This window comes from Harpegnathos saltator, unplaced genomic scaffold, assembly GCF_003227715.2.
Source record: "Harpegnathos saltator strain DR-91 unplaced genomic scaffold, Hsal_v8.6 scaffold685, whole genome shotgun sequence".
In the NCBI taxonomy this organism is placed as follows: domain Eukaryota; kingdom Metazoa; phylum Arthropoda; class Insecta; order Hymenoptera; family Formicidae; genus Harpegnathos; species Harpegnathos saltator.
The window spans coordinates 90,497-103,832 of record NW_020230521.1 but is presented as its reverse complement, the minus strand read 5'-3'; the positions used below and the strand labels follow the sequence as shown (position 1 = coordinate 103,832).

The 13,336-nt window shown below is 36.8% G+C and overlaps 1 long non-coding RNA gene across 1 annotated transcript; it reads right to left on the bottom strand.

Moving 5' to 3' along the window:
• Positions 1 to 10,329: 10,329 nt before the first annotated feature.
• On the bottom strand, positions 10,330 to 13,000 carry LOC105183704 (uncharacterized). Its single transcript, XR_003113912.1, has 3 exons — positions 11,994 to 13,000; positions 11,682 to 11,864; positions 10,330 to 10,484 (listed from the first exon to the last, which is right to left on the bottom strand). It is a non-coding gene; the product is annotated as an uncharacterized LOC105183704 (long non-coding RNA).
• Positions 13,001 to 13,336: the final 336 nt, after the last annotated feature.

Sequence of the window (13,336 nt, the reverse complement as noted above, 5' to 3'; positions counted from 1 at the left end):
AATTGAAGAAAGACAGCGCAATGTGGAAGTGATGATAAAGTATGTATTGCATATATCCTTCGTATAATGCGTTATGCTTAATATCCTGATCATATTTTATATTGTTGCTTGCAGGAAAATCGAAGAAACACAACAGAAAATTCTAAAATGTGTCCAAGAGCGCCATTCTGTGCCACGAAAGTCACATGGACTACCAATTACAACATTGCAAGAAATAGATGCATTTGAAAATCAAGATGAACAATATTATTCGGAAGCAGTAAGTAAGATTACAACTTTTCTTAGAATTAATTACTGTAATCAGAACGCGAATGATGCTTACGCATTATATTAAAATGTAACTTTTTCCAGGTAACTTATTTTCATTATGTTGGTGGCTTCAACTTGAAAGAAGCTACACAACTGTGTCTGAAGGAAGCAGTGTCCGACGCCTTGACAACATTTTTTACGTGGTTCGGCCGCGAAGAAGGACGCCGAGCATTATGTAATACTCGACTGGCACGAGTCATATATGGTAAGAAATTTCTATCTATTAATGATAGCATCTTTTATGTGTTTGTGAAAAACCATTTACCGTAATGTACATGTATAGTTATTTTCACACGCTTTGCGTCTGTTTTCCAGATGCAATTTGCAGGAATCGCCACTTCGACAAACTTATGAGATCGGAGTTCCAGAAGCAGATGAGAGAGGCTCTTCGTATAGCGAAGGAGAGATATCGCCAGCGGATGCGTGGTCCACGTCCAATAGTTACAAGGAACAGGGCGGACGAGAATTTTTGGAATAACGAGGAAGAGGAAGAGAACATGGAGGAACCAGGCACTTAAAAATGTAACATGTAAGTTGAAAATTTCCATTGATGCAGATATGCAGCAAACACAATGTTACATATAACATATATGTTAGTTGTAATTTTCTACTCTACAATGTAACTGTTAAATAACAAGTGTCTTATATAATAGTTACATTGTTGACTAGAAAATTACAACTAACATATATGTTACATATAACATTGTATTTGCTGGCAATATGCATCTTCATGTTTCTAACCTATCTTCTAATCTGTTTCATCTAGTATAAAAATTGAACTCAGATAAGCCGAGAAGATATAGCAGAAGAAGATACAAGGACCCGACTCTCTATGCGTACGCAGGCGAATTTCGTGAGAATATTTTGATAAGTATCCCTATTTTATATTACTAATTCGAATATTACTAATGTTTTTATTTAGATACTCAATTTTGTGTGCAATATTTTATTTTAACATTGTATTTATTTTATTTTTCTTTTGTTGTTGCACAGATTACTTCCTTTTTTTTTACTTTCTGAGTACTTACTAATTGACTTATCCTCATATTTTTTTTCTTAGGTTTTTTCTTGGTTTCGGATGGTGTGGGGGAGGATCCGGAAGTGTAGTATCTGCACTCACCGAAACTCTTGTGCGCACCATCCTCGCGGGATGTCTCTTTCCATCCTAGAGGCTTCCGCAGCAAGATGGCCAATACGGGATGCAGTCCGTGGCCTTTTTTTTTCTATAGTTATGTGGGCTGTGGACGACCTCGATGTATGTTTCTTCTTGACAATTCCGGGGTCTTCCACAATAGTCAAATTGCACCGGAGTGGGGTTTTAGCCGGTACGAGTCCGACACATCCAGGCTCTGCATAGTCTTGGGTGTCCATGAGGATTTCCCCACTTCGTTAAAAAAAAAAGAAACAACCTTTTGTTTGAATATATTTTTGTTATTGTTACTTGAACAATATTATTTATTACCACTAATAAAATACATAGAATAATTACTTATCTTGGCGAAATATTTTTGTTGTTTGTAGAGGCAAATGGAGAACCGGATAAAGAGGAAGGTGAAGAATCTCCCGTTGAACGTCGATCTTATGCTGTCTTTACTACGAGGACTCGTCGCTGGACACAAACTACACCGTTGGAATTTGGCATTGCCGGAATCAAGTTGTTGTTGGGACTCAACCCTTACGAAAAAATTATTGGCATAATATTGAAGGATTTGAGTCTTTCAATAATATATCAATAATTTTTTCGTATTCTTGCAGTTTTTTTTCCTTTCGGAAAGTTCGTTTTTCTATTTAACAGCACAGAGAGTTGTATATATTTATATACTTATATAAATTTATATACTTATATAAATAAAGAGATAGTGCTTTATACTACATATACTCTCATGCGCACACACAAACGCACACAACACACACATCATGGTCACGGCGTAACGTTGCGTGTATATATGTATATATATACTACATGGGCTGAAAAGTCTTTGGCCTGACATATAGATGGCGCCACAAACTAAAAATCCTTATATTTCCTATAGAGTACCAACCTTAACTTAGATGCTGTAAAAATTTCATGATATTTCGTTGACTCGTGTACAAGTTATAGCTTTCGAAGTGACGTTACCTCTGAATTTATCTTTACTATAGAAAAAAGTGAATTTCGTGTTTTGATTAAACATTGCTTCCTGATGGGAAAAAACACTGTTGAAGCAAAGGCATGGCTTGATAAATGTTACGGCACATCTGCCCCACTGAATTCAACCATCAAATATTGGTTTGCTGAGTTTCGTCGTAACCGTACGAGCACAAATGATGCACCACGTACAGGAAGGCCAAATGAGGCAGTTACTCCAGAAAACATCCAGAAAATCAGTGAAATCGTGTTGAATGACCGCAAAATGAAATTGAGTGAGCTAGCTAACATCATAGGCATCTCAAAGGAACGCGTTGGTTATATCATTCGTGAATATTTACACATGAAAAAGCTTTGCGCGCGTTGGGTGCCGCGTTTTTTGACAATTGAGCAAAAAGCGGAACGTGTTCGACTTTCAAAGCAAAATCTGGTCTTGTTTAACCGCAATAAGAAGAAGTTTTTGCGTCGATTTGTCACAATGGATGAAACATGGATCCATCACTACACACCGGAGTCCAATCGACAGTCAGCGGAGTGGTTATTGCCTGGTGAAAGCCGTCCGAAGCGTCCGAAGACACAACAATCAGCCGGCAAGGTTTTGGCCAGTATTTTTTGGGATGCGCATAATATAATATTCATTGATTATCTTGAACATGGTAAAACTATCAATAAAGAATATTACTGTACATTACTGAATCGATTGGACCACGAGGTCAAGGTCAAACGGCCACATTTGGCAAAGAAAAAAATTTTGTTTCACCAAGACAATGCTCCAGCTCACTCGGCACGACCGATAAATTAAAGAAATTGCGCTATGAATTGGTCCCGCATCTCCCGTATTCTTCAGACCTGGCCCCCAGCGACTATTTCCTTTTTCCCCGACTGAAGCAGTGGCTCGCTGGTAAAAGATTTTACTCGAATGAGGAGGTCAAGTTGGAAACAAATGCCTATTTTGAGGGACTTGAAAACGAGCACTATAAGACCGGCATCGAAATGTTAGCGGACCGTTACACTAAGTGCATTACTCTAAATGGAGATTATGTCGAGGAATAAAACACTTTTTTCATTAAAAAAATCGTTTTTTCATTGTTAAGCCAAAGACTTTTCAGCCCATGTAGTATGTATATATAATAAATTATACTTTCTATTTTGTCAAATATTTATTTATATATTCACCTTTCTCTTTTTAAATGTGTTCAAGACCGGTGTCTTGATGTGTTCGGGAACAAGACCGAACATATCATAGCTCCGGAGAGCTGGCTGGAAATATGGGATCGCAGAGCGACGTCCGCCTGCGTCCAGGCTCGCTCGAGTCCGCTCGACGACCGACCGGTCGTCCTGATCAAAGGCCTGGGCCTCGTAAAGCGACCACGGACCCTGCTGATCACGCAACGTCGCGCGCCGACGCACCGCACTCAGGGACGGCGGCGAAGCGATCGCGAGAGAGAGAAAGAAAGGACACGCACGCAATGATGGATAGACGCCGAAGTAAAACGCAACGAACGCAGTAGTCGCAATAGAGTGTCGCGGAAGTAATGTAGTAAACGCAAGTGGAACAACGCAGGAGAACGACGCAACTATGTACAAGCGAAACAACGTCGCTTACGCAAGTCCCGCAGGACACACGTCCGTGACGTCAACGGTGCGCGGCACCCGAAGCACGCCAAGGACGTGCAACGAAACGACCTTCGTCGTTTCGGATGGCCTGCCCTTCCGGACGTAACGGCCAATAGCCAGCCACGGTCCCGAGGACGCGTGGAAATGGAGCTCGAGAGCTCCGGCTCGCAGGACGACCAAGTCGCTCCTGCGAGAAAGCCAAGTTCCCAACGGACACTTGGACGAATGAGCGCGAACGCTCTAGGACTGCGACCGAGCCGCTTCAAAATCGCCAAGGCCCCCCTACGGACACTTGGGCAACAAGGGAGCTCGAAGCTCCGAGGAGACGGTCGAGTCGCTACTAAGATCACGGCAACGCCGTTAATCCGAGATCACAACGAGATTCGAACCATTAGCCTCAACCCAGCAGGATGTATCGGCGCCACCTTCAACTCAGCAGAGTATATAGAGCAGTGGTTCGAATCTGAAACGAAAGACCGATCGCCCTAGGAAGCCTAGAAAGCGCGTCGGTAATCACCAGTAACACGATGCACTAACGCGTAGCACTACTTGCTACCCAAAACTGGCCAGGCAGAAGACAAGGCAAGGCAAAGGCCAGGCACGGCGCGCCTGGTTATATATCCGGGCGGTCGAATCTTGCCTGCGGGTGGCGGAATCGCGAGCCGCGCCGTGTAGCGGCCGCGGTTGGACCTAGTGGGGGTCTCGCGCGCTCGCTCGCGAGAACCCGCGTCCCCCGCCGCTAGCGAGAACGCCCCGGAAACCAGGCCGCCCGCCCTGCAGCGTCGACTCGCACCGACTTTCCGTACGGCATCACGTGCCGTACGGAACAAAATGAAAAATTTTAATCAAAATTTCAGAATATATTATAGGTTAGGAACCATTTAAAACCCAACGCACGTCGTCACCATCTCGATCAGCTGATTGAGTGCAAGGCTTGCTGCGGATTTGCTGCCAATTTGCTGTCTTGTGCGCAAGTGTTGCTCGGTATTTGGTGCCTATTTGGTGCAAAGTTATGCGCTACAAAACTTGCGCGGTTTTTGCTGCAAATTTGTTACAAGTTACCCGACACCAAGCCTTGATGTCAAAACACAAGCCTAAAGTGGACACAGTTGGCTATGGTTTTGGCATCAAGTTTTGATCGAACTTGCTGTCAATTTGCGCTCAATTTGCACTCATTTTGCTCACTGGGTTGTAATGCTACTAGACCTTGCAATTGATCTTCATGTTAGAAACAATATTTTAAAACTGCAGTCATTAACGCACCATCAATTCTCGTCACCCAGGTTTCACAATTTATTTAAATATGCGTGATTTAAAAATGGATATTTACAGAGTAGGTCATGCGAATTCAAAACACCGGTTGAGTTTTGTTTTCAAAGTGATTCTAAAATAAGATATTTGTGGCGAAACTGCCATAATTATTAGTTCTTGGTGCAAAATATCACTTTGTATCACACATTTTTTCCATGATCACTACCTTTGCAACGAATATGTGCCATAAATGTAACATTTATTTTTCGTTTATATGCAAACACTATTGATTTTTTTATTATTATATTGTGAAATATATATAATAACGTGTTATTATATATAATTTATTCTATAATTTATTGTATTATTCCTCTCTATCCTATAAATTATTACTCCATACTTTTTGTTAAGCCCTTCGTTATGTCTCATTCAGCAATTAATAAAATATATTGTATTGTCACACTACACGCTTGCAGAGGTAACATAACGTCAGCCTAATTAGAAAACCTCTTAATTCCAATTTTTGACAAAATTGAGACTCATTTTATTCGATTAAAGTCGACGAGATAAATCGAACAAAATGAGTATCTCAATTTTGTCAAAAATTGAAGTTAGGAGGTTTTCTAATTAGGCCGATGATAATGTGTTTCATTATTTCACGTGCATTGCATGAAATGCTTTTTTAATCATTTTAATTATTCATAATCGACATATCTTTCAGATCGTAGTGAACATAAATTTTACACATTAAATGAAGAAAATATACATTTGGAGCTTTTGTACAAATAGCGATGCTGCATACACATTTGCTACTGTTATATATGTAAATTGTTCAATTGTTCACGTTTTCATCAAGCATTTTTATTTCGTATAATACATTGTATATCATATCATTACGATTAATTGTAGTATAAGAAAATATGCACAAGCAGTCGTGAAGCATAGTGCAATTGTAGAGAAATTTCACAGCATACCTACCTACAGTATCTATCTACTCGGGCAGCACAACACATATACCATGAAGATTTCTCATTGCGTTTTGTCCAAAATATTAAACACCATTTTCTAATATTATATATGGATGGATTTGGTATTTAATGCTCTACAATTTTTGTCCTTACAAAAACTTAAAAATTTTGCCAGAGTAACGAGAGGGGGGAGAATAGTTCAACATTTGAAATTTTTAAAAATTGAACACATGGTTGTAAAGAGCATAAAATATTGCAAAACTTTTGTCGGAAACTTTTTCTCATATAACTCATAATTTAGAAAATATTTGCTAAAAACGGTAACGGCTATTTTCTTCAAGGGGTGGTTTCACCCTCTAAACATGCTCCGAAGCCGATATAAAAAAATACGTGTCCCTTAGTTTTTAATGCTGTACAACATATCCGAAACCCAAATCGGTGAGGGACAGTTGTGTAACTCTCCTTGTAAGATGCACTAATACAGCTTTACACACCTGATGAAATACCTATGCTAATAAACGTAGATGGTATTCCTTTGTATAAATCTAGTCGAAACCAACTTTGGCCTATTTTGTGTCAAGTTTATCATGAATTAAATATATACAAACCATTTGTTGTCGCTTTATACTATGGAAATAATAAGCCCAATAATATTAATCAGTATTTCCATAAATTTATTGATGAAATTAATGTATGACAACGCGAAGGTTTACTTATTTCAAATCATTTAATGAAACCATATATTAAATTTTTTATTTGCGACGGTCCAGCTCGTTCTCTTTTAAAAAAGATTAAAGGACATAAGATAAAGATTAAAGGCTTTAGTGCATGTGAAAGATATACTGTGTATGAAAAAAAAAATAAGTAACAGAATAGTTTATATTGTAATCGATGCATTAGAAAGAAATAATGAGAACTTTAGAGCACAAACTGATGCAGAACATCACATTGATGTTACAACATTACTTGATATTGTTCCACAAATTGATATCATTAAAGTATTTGTGTTGGATGTAATGCATTTAGGATATATTGGTGCTATGAAAAAATTATTAGTAGAATATTGGCTCGAGGGTAAATTAATGGTGAGACTAAGTTGTTTGCAAAAAAGAACTTTCAAGAAGGCTCAATATTATCCGAAAATATATACCATGTAAATTGCAGAGAAAAATTGGTCCTTTATTTAACGCTCGAAAATGGAAAACAACCGAATTTCGATTTTTTTTATCGTATTGTGGTCCATTAGTTCTAAAAAAAATTTTAAGACCTCAATTATATCAACAATTTCAATTATTACATATCGCTTTTAGAATATTATGTAGTAATAAATTTAAAAAATATAATAATTTTGCAAAAATATATTTAATATAACTAAATTCTTCTCCTAGATACTGCCCCTTTATATGGATCACAATCACAAATTTTAAATATGCATCATTTAATTCATATAGCAGACGATACTATTAATATGAATTGCAATTTAAATGTTATTACATCTTTTTCTTTTGAAAGTTATTTCGAATACAATACGGAACTTGATACGTATTTCGAACAAACCTCTGGAACAAATATGTAAACGTTTAGAAGAAAAAAAATATATATATTGTGAAAAACCGACAAGGCCAAAGTTGTTTATCGTACTAAAAGAAAATAATAAATATTTACAAAATAATATAATACTAATAGAAAAGATGAAAATACGTGGATTATTTATTATTTGTCAGAAAAGTCCGGACAATTGTGTTTTATTAAAAGATGATACAATATTGTTAATACAAAAATTATTTTACTATGTGCATAATTCTAAAAATGTTAAAATATTGGGATTAATCTTAAAGAAAGGCAAAAGATCTGTGTATCAATATCCATCAGATTTATCACTATTTCATCCCAGATAGCCAAATCTGCGCAAACAGATTTCGATCAGATGTTGTTATAATTTTTGACGGCAAAAAGGAAACAAATTTAACACAGAATCTGTTTATCTGATCGTGTCGACAAACTGTTACCAAAAATTTGACAAAGCTTAATGACAGGCAGTCCGAGCAGATTGGCGGCAGAAACTAAACAGAGTCTGTTACAATCTAATGACAGATTGACGGCAGAAAGCGCGCAGAATCTGCGCACATAACCTAATAACAGATTGACGGCAGAAAGCATGCAGATTCTACGTATATAACCTGACAGCAATTTGACGGCAGAAAGCAAGCAGAATCTGTCCGTTAATAGCTCACTTAAACAGCCATTTAAACTGTATGTGTACCTGACATGTACTACTACCGATAATATTTATTTGTCTTTTTAATATAAAGAGAAAGAAACTGTAATGCTGTAAAAAGAATTTTATTTTTATTATAATTTTTATTATAATTAACAAAAAATATTTGGTTTTTTATTTTAGATAAAGTTATCACGAGTCATCCTGGTCACCACGAGGATACTTTTCTTTAAGGGGTCTCCGGAAACCAGCTCTCAACAGCTGAATTTTCAATATTTTTTGATGAAAATTTTATGAAATTTTATTGAAATGTTATTATTTCATATGCTAAAAGTTCGAATAAAATAATTCATTTAGTATGTTAAAGAAAAATTAGAGAAAATATACTTTTTTGCCCTTCAAAACCCATGTAACCCCTTAACTGGCCGGAATCACACACTACTCTTGCCTTAACTGGTTTGAATCACACACCACTCTTGCTTTAACTGGTCGGAATCACACACCACTCTTGCCTTAACTGGCCCGAATCACACACCACTTAACAAATTGTTAACTTCAAACCTTTATAACTCAAAAAGTACTTAATGAAAAAATATTTTATTATAGTGTTTTGGAAAGCGCTCGAGATAAGCTATAATAATATGCAATAAAATATTGGGAGTTCTATTTAAAAAATAAGGTTGACCTTGAAATGACTTTGAAGGACATGGTCAAGGTCAAAGTTAAGGTCATCATCTTACTCCCCGCTTGAAACCATATAACTTTGCTATTGGACATTTTCTCCAAAATGCATTCTAACTGAAGATATTAGAGGGGTCCGATACTTTTCGATGGCCCTGTATGTAAAATGGCCGTAATAAAAGTATAATTACAATAAAATTATAATAAAATTTTAATTTTAAATGCAATTTTATTTGTGCTTCCGTCACTGACTCAGCAACTGTAGATCAGCAGGGAATATTGAGATGTTGCCTAGATTGTACTTGTCACCATAACTTGGCATCAATAATTAATTTCTGTAAGCTAAGATTTCAATTAATCCTTTATATATTGATATTATAAAATATCATGGATAACATATCACGTTGTACTGAAAACTGCAGATTTATGTAACATGCAATATCTCACACAGTACCGAACATCCAGTGGATGTACATTTCACGTCCAATTTATGTCCGTATATCCGATTTACGTCCGTGGACATAAATTGAACGTAACAAGGATGTCCTTATTGGACATCGGACCTGTAAGACGTCCGATGTACGTCCATCGGACGTCCGAAGTTGTGACAAACGTACTTCCTATGGACGTCTTTTGTAAAAATGGACACATAATGGACGTCCAATGGAAATCCGTGTGCTGTCTGGGATGGTTTGCGTGACAATAGAAATTGGCACTCACAAGTACCGATTGTTTTTTGATTGCGCAGAGGCTTCTCAGTTTGAGCAAATTGGGTCCCAGCAGACGCAGTATAACTGTTATATAACTGTTAGTTATAATTTTTTATTCAACATTTATATTGAATAAAGTATTATAAGTAACAGTTTTATAACTGTAATTTTGTGTTTGCTGGGATGGCACTAAAAAGTGCCGATTTGTCTTTACGATTTCTTTTCTCTCTCTCTCTCTCTCCCTTCTTCTCTCTTCTCTCTCTCTCTCTCTCTCCCCCTCTCTCCCTCTCCCTCCCTCCCTCCCTCTCTCTCTCCCTCTCTCCCCCCCCCTCTCTCTCCCTCTCCCTCCCTCCCTCCCTCTCCCTCTCTCCCTCCCTCCCTCCCTCCCTCTCTCTCTCTCTCTCTCTCTCTCTCTCTCTCTCTCTCTCTCTCTCTCTCTCTCTCTCTCTCTCTCTCTCTCTCTCTCTCTCTCTCTCCTTCCGCTTGTCTTACTCTTGTCTGTGGCTGCCCTTGCTTATCTTTGGTCCAATGGTCCTCCACAGGCATTGTTTCCAGACGCGATAACGGCTCACCCTCCTGTACCGAGACATCCGCATACTACTCTGCAACTCAGTGAAATCTATATTAGGATGAGCAGGTATGTTATATGTCGAATATGATGTGTCATTGTGCGATGTGCCATTGCGCTATATGTGATGTGTGAAAATATTTTACACAACTTTGCTATATATTATGACAGCTACAACATAATTTGTTATTTCAGAGGAATTCTTTTCATCACTATCCGAATCCGTCAATGTATTATTCCAAAAAGGCATTCTGTAACATTTTGCACGAACATTTTCTATACTAATATTGAATAAATCGCAGTCTAAGTTGCTACACTGAAAAATCTGGAAAGCTAAGGATGCCAAGCCAATGTCATAAAAATTATTAATTTCTAGAAACTTTTGAACTTGTAAGTAATAAGAGTTATTGTTGACGATAATATTGAAGACAATACAGATTGACCCATCATGCAATATGCAGCAATTATCACGGTCGTATATTGTTAACATTATTCTGTTAAATTGTATCTTACAATACTGAAGACAACTAGCATCATTATTTTGCGGTATAGATACACGAAGAGTCAACTTCCCTAATAATATTTGTTCCGTGGATTTGTATCTCTCTCATTCTATTGAAGAACTGCTGAAGAGGTAAGCCCGGTTTCCTGCTATATTTCCTGAAGAGGGACATATTATTCTCATACGGAAAAGCAGAAAAAGAATCTAAACATCCAAAACGTCTAACATCGTCGGTCAAATGAAGAAGACCGTGAACATTATAACTATTAAACGTTACGCCATACAAATTACTACTGCGAAGAACCAATTTTTGGAGCGCTAATTCAGCAAATCTCAGATGTTGTATGGTTGGGGATTTAGTTACTAATGCTCTTATGGCAGTGTGCAAAAATAAAAAATGTGTATACAGTTCTTCATTTAGCAAACCGTGCATCACAACCGGACCTGTATAAAGTAAAAATTGACGAAATTCTGTTGCTTTATATTTGGAACATACATCGAGAGTTCTAGGGAGTCTTGCAAAATCTGAAGGACAATATTGTCTAAGAATATTTAACCTGTCACATATAATACAAATTGATCTTCCTGACAATTTTGATATCCGTGAATATTTCCCATATACCCAAGCACATAAGAGTTTTTTTGTTACGCCTAAACACATCAAATGCATGTACTCAAAAGGAACGTTTGAAACCATACCTATTGGGAGTAATGATAAAGGACTTCTACCTTCTTTATGATGATCTTCGTCCAAGTATCCATGATATTCTTCATCTGTTCTCAAGAAATGATTAATACAGATGAAAACATTACGACCTTCGCTCAATGTTCCAGAAACTTTACATTTTGAGCATGGTTTGCAAGACATGTGACCATGATGATTGAGAATAAAAGTACGGGCTGGAGCATCAGCTACAAAACATCTTAATTGTATTGGTATTTTATTACTATTATAGTTTACACCTCCATTATGCATAATTCTTGTAATATCTGTAATAAATTTATCAAAAGAGACATTTGGGTTGTGAGGTTTTTGTTTACCTTTATAAATTCCTATTATTATCTGTTTTGTATGCTGAATATTAGATATCCTACACTGAATTAGCCAGATATGAATATTGCCTGATCTAGCCAATGTGCAGCCATCTGTATTAAAATCTAATTGAAGTTCAGAAGGAATAGATATTAATGAAATACTAGAAAGACTATCAATGATATCTACTTCCAGATCCAGATGAATATATTCACCTGGATCTACATTTGATAGTATAACACTATTACGTGGTGTATTTAGAAGCGTTCTAACATCTTTAGGCAAATTAAAAAAGCAATAATGTGTTCGAAGTAGACTTAAGACACTATTGTCTTGTGTATATATGCTTAAAATTATTATCAACTAAGCAAGATGCTAAACGTTCGCGAAAGGATGCTTGAACGGAGTTGCTCAAAGAAAATAAAAACGTGTCACCGACTTCAAAGACATCTGAAGACACAGAAGAAGAATCGTTATTAATATTTGGGTTATATGTAAAATCGCAATTGTTACTGGAAATATGTATATTATTATCCGAACTGCATCCTGCATTTGCTGAGTCGAAATTATTGTTAAATATTATATCATTACGAGAACTGCATCCAGGAGTCAAAGTTGTAGAGTCAAAAGTAACATGCATATTATTACGATTATTATTTAATTGTCTACCAGTAATATTAAATGTGGAAGAATTAGACGACCTTAAATTATTTCTCATCTCTAACATAACCCTATTACGCTGTCGCATGGACAACTCACGCTGCGATTTACGCGAAACAGATAATTTAAAATTAATTTTTTCCATAGCTACATATTGACGAATCCGATGTTGTGACTGCAAAGACTGCAAAAGATCTGATGTAGCAAATAAATCACTTAACTTTCTCAGAACAATCTTAAAATACACTTCGCTATTCGGGTGGTTGAATTCAGTTGAACTCGGAATAACGAAACGTCTGTTCATTTTTGCTGCATTTTTGGACTAGAGTTAGTTCTCTTGAGTTGAACTGCCTGAACTAGCGCACACTTATGCAATAAGTTACAGTGAGAAAAAATATAATGGTCTCATTGTAATTTATTGTACCAGTTTAGCAGAGCAGTTAAAAAGAATAGGTCACTTATATTTAACATCATCTTAAATTCATTTACATATTCTCAGCAGCCAATGAAATGATCCATATAGTATCTGAAGCTTAATATTAACTTAAATATAAGATTTGATTATGAATACGGGCCCTAGTATCAGATACAGACGCTAAAATAAAATATTGTAAAATATGTTGCATAAAATACCGAAAATACAATGGTTGCACAACGGGTTGATCTAACAGTAGTGAAGAATCTAACAATA